This window comes from Dasypus novemcinctus, chromosome 5 (assembly GCF_030445035.2).
Source record: "Dasypus novemcinctus isolate mDasNov1 chromosome 5, mDasNov1.1.hap2, whole genome shotgun sequence".
NCBI classification, from domain to species: domain Eukaryota; kingdom Metazoa; phylum Chordata; class Mammalia; order Cingulata; family Dasypodidae; genus Dasypus; species Dasypus novemcinctus.
This window is the reverse complement of record NC_080677.1, coordinates 20,238,658-20,242,939: the sequence shown is the minus strand read 5'-3', so window position 1 is coordinate 20,242,939 and position 4,282 is coordinate 20,238,658. Positions and strand designations below refer to the sequence as shown.

Sequence of the window (4,282 nt, the reverse complement as noted above, 5' to 3'; positions counted from 1 at the left end):
CTATCAGAGGAATATCTTGAAGGACACTCCTCTTTCAGTTGGGTTTACAACGCACCTGCAACATTAAATGCAAATTAAACAATCACTCCTTAGTTAAAGGCTTGTATATAACAGCCCCTTCTTGTTATTATAAATCAGTGTCTTGTTCAAATGGTAACTATAAATAAATTCTTGTTCAGCCTTTTTCTTCTCCCCATTTCCTATAATGTTTTTATCCAAAATATTTGGTGCTCCATCAATGACTGTAAGGCAAAGTTACCTCAGTGCTGGAGACCCCTTCACAAAGATCAGAATGTGTGCAGATAACCCTGCATTGTGTTCTTTTCATCAGTTCTACCCAATCCACAGGGGTGAAAAATGGATGAGGTTTGATGCCTTCAACCCCAGCAACAGCAGCACCTGGTCGTTCACATAACTGAACTGCAAGAGCTGTTGAATAAGTGAGCGAGCCTCTTCAGAGACAATTCTGGCATGTTCAAAGTAGTGTGAGTATTTATTCCTGCTAGATGGCACTCACTCAGGGTCATGCCAGTGAGAAGTTCAAAAAGGACAGCCCCCAAACTCCACTAATCGCAGGCTTCTGTTTCTTCTGTGATAGCGCCAACCTCTGGGGCACAGTATCTTCTCTCTATAGCATCGCTGTCACAGGAATCATCAACCTCACTCCACCTGCTAACATACATTAGGTGAATGTGTCCTTTATCATTCAATAAGATGTTGTTTGTGTTCAGATAGCAGCACACCTTTCCCTCTCTATGTAATGCATCAAGGGTTACCACTGTTTCAGATGCCCATCTTTGAATGCAGCCCTCTGGGATAAAAAACCTGGAGTTTGGTGCTAAATTTTTTATCAAAGTCCTCAAAAAATATGATGTATTTCCTTGTCTCCTTTAAGTGCTAACCCACTCTCTCCCTTGGTCTCAGATTTTCTTTGGAACAAGGAAGTTAGTTCCTCTTTAGCCAAATCACCAGCTTGATCAGTACACAGCAATAGTTCCTCTGTTTTTAAAGTGTCTGTGTCTGCATTATATTCATTAGCACCAGAGTGAGGATTAGAAATATGGAGTACACTTTCTTCCATATTGTTTGCAGTCAGGGCTGGTCCAACCACTCCAAGTCCTTGAAACTCAGGATCTGAGTTTCTCAACTACTGTGATCAACAGCAGCTATTAACAGCATCCCAAGATCCTCCTGTGCATCGTGTTTCTCTGCTGTACTATGCAATTTGGGCTGGCAGGGATCACTTGATTCCTCTGTGCCTTTTTCTTCTTGTGGCTGGCATTGTTCTGCAGTAAGTCTGAGGTATAAAACATCAGGGATTTCCAAAACTTTACTTTCTATATGGCATATATTAATAAGTCCCATTGCTGCAGCTTCTTTTGTTGGCATCAATTCACCAGGAAGATTTACAAGAAGATCCGGTCTTCCTTCATCGGTACCACTGACATCAACAAAAGCAGCATCTTTAAAAGAAATAACTGGGACTGAGTCATTTGAGCCCCTGCTAATGGTGTTCTGAGCTTTATACTCGATCTTACTTCTGCTAATATTAAAGCTCCTTGTTGTGCTGTCTCTATCTGGAGAGGAGAAGACTGGTTTTAAAGGTTCTGCTTTTAGGCAATATAATTTTTCCCCAAAATCAAGTCCCAGGAGTTCACTAGCGCTATCCTTACTGTCTCTCCTGAAGAATTCCATGGGGCTGGTCTTAGATCTACTGAGGGAATCTGATGTGGCTGGAGAACTAACTTTCTGGGTTATAATCTTCAGGGAAAAATCGCAGCTCATGAGATAGCAGCTCTGTGCTGAGGCCGTCACAGTCAGCAGCAAGGTGTGCTGGGAAGATTTAATAGCCTTGGTATCAACACCCTTTCCTTCAGTCTTCATAAAGGGCTCTTCATTCAAAGACCCTGGTTCAACCTTTTCTTGCCCATATTCATTGCATAATGTTAAATCACTACTGGTGCGTTCTTCTTCTGAACTCGAACCAGAATCTGGCCATTTTGGAAAGGAGTGTTGGCTATTATCTTCCTGGATGCTATCATCTTGAGAGCTTGGAGTAAGGCTAGTCTTCGAAAGCAGAACCTTGAGCACAGTCCCACCATCACTACCTCTGATTTCAAAGCTCTTATTGTCATGAGGACTAGAAGTTGGCTGTTGCAGGTGAACTTTGATAAGTGGAAATTTTTTTCACTTCCTGGCAGTGTTTACCTCCTTCTGCATGCTGCAGCACAAGAAATACCGACTCCTCAGAGATGATGTACTTGTGCAGACACACCATGGTGGGGACTCAGCGGGGGATGGTGGTCTTTCTGTTCCTGCTGTATTCACTGCTTTTCCTTCGACCTTTTAAAATGAATGTCTGTTGTGTCCTTGTGTCCATTACAAGTAAAACCTTGCCAGTCACCCCAAGGACTCTGAAGGCCTTCAGCAACTCGGCAGGCCAAGGCGGCCTTGAACTTAGTGATCCTTGAGGCGGTGATGAATCATCAAGGTGGGATTTTCCATAAACATATAGAGATACGCTCTGCCCGCATAAGATAGTCTGCTCTTCTTCTCTTTACCGCTTCTCAACCCATAGGGCTTGACTCTCCTTGAACACCTTCTAGGAGTAAGTCAACTCCCTTCCTATAAAAATCAGAATTAGCTTCAAAATCTTCTTCTTCTTCCTTTTATAAAGCCAGCTTTATGAATTCTCCTACTTTCTCCAAATAATCTCTCTTGCCAAACTTGGGTTTTAAAATGCCAGGAAAGAGGGTACGACTTTCCCATTGTTCTTCTGCTTTATTCTGGTCATTGTCAGAAGCAACAGCCCCTAGTGCTGACAAATCCAAAGAAAGATTGAGACCAAAAGTCCTAAGAGGAGAGTTTTGATTGGAAGCCATTCCATCATGTAACTCAGCAAGAGAATCCACATGGACAGTTAAGAGATATCAGATCCCTGTCACTGGAGAAGCCTTCACACTACACTCAGGAAAGCTACCAGTGAGGGAATCCAGATAAGCTTCAGCAGGACCAGTCAATTCAGAACCATCATTAATTACTCCACCCAAATACTATTCCTTTAGCAAATGGAGGAAACAATTCTGAATGACCGAATAAGTCTTTGTGAATTTGCCAGAGTTTTTTGTGCAGTTTCTTAAAGTCACTATGTCTCTTCTATACGCTTAGCTCCTGGACATCCTCTGGATTTCTTCGTGAAACAACCTTCTTGAAACAACACGGTGTAGCCCCTTGGATGTCACTGGGCTCGGTGACCGTGCAGAAACAGGCGAGATCCCCACCCCGCTCCCACCGAGCGCTCATCCTCCAGCCACCTCTGCAGCACCGCCCACCTGGGACCATCAGGGCAACCCTATCCCATAGCAGGCGGCCTCCAGAGCAGCAGTGAGGCGGCAGGGGCTCCCAGTTTGTTTTTATTTATTTAGAGCACAAATCAACCCACCTATTGGACCATGTGCTGGATTTCAACTTTTCACCTCCAGATCCTTCTGCGCTCTTCCCCTGTGCCTGTATTACGTCCTCTTGGACTGCATAGCCTCCAGTTTATGTTTGGAAAAAGCCAATGAGAAATATTTTCAGGAGATGGTGATGTGGGAGTTGAGTGGCATTGGGGCCCTTCGCTGACAGGTGGTCCTGGGTTTGCTGCATCCTCTCCCAATAGCCAACATATTGCTCCGTAAACCCCATAGCTAGAATATTTACATCCAAAAACCAAGAGGGGCAGGCAGCAATGACCACCCCCCTTTTTTTTTTAACTAATTAACTCATTGGAGCAATTTCTTTCTCTCTTCAAAGCCATGGGTCAAAATTAACTAAAAACCAGAGGGGAAAGATCCATTAGTGTAACCCATAGTGAATAACAACCCAGGGCAGAGAGCAGGATGGGGAAGCACGAAGAGGGAAGCTTGAGGACAGCACAGAAGACGGGCAGGCCCCTCCAATCCTTTTCCCTCGCACTTCTGCTCTGGTCCTTTGACCAGGTAAGAAACTCGTGTCCCCGAATACAAGTTGAAAGGCTCTGCTGTTGTCACCCTCCATTTGGTGATCAGGTTTGGCTAACGTTCTAACAACTTCTATAAAAGGAAGATCATATTCATTTTTTTTTTTTTACGTGCACAAATTAGTTTTATTATCATACATAGTTAAAATATACTTGTTTTACTTGATACAGTCATTTTGAGGGACCTATCTTGGGATTAAGCTTATTTTTATTAGTTGCCTGGGCATGACACAGGTTGAAAGCCCCTCACTTCCAAGGCCTTGGCAAAATTAACCTCCAGTG

The 4,282-nt window shown here is 43.6% G+C and overlaps 1 pseudogene; it reads right to left on the bottom strand.

Annotated features, from left to right (window-relative positions):
- Positions 1-235: 235 nt before the first annotated feature.
- Positions 236-3,303, bottom strand: LOC111765157 (ribosomal protein S6 kinase delta-1 pseudogene; annotated as a pseudogene).
- Positions 3,304-4,282: the final 979 nt, after the last annotated feature.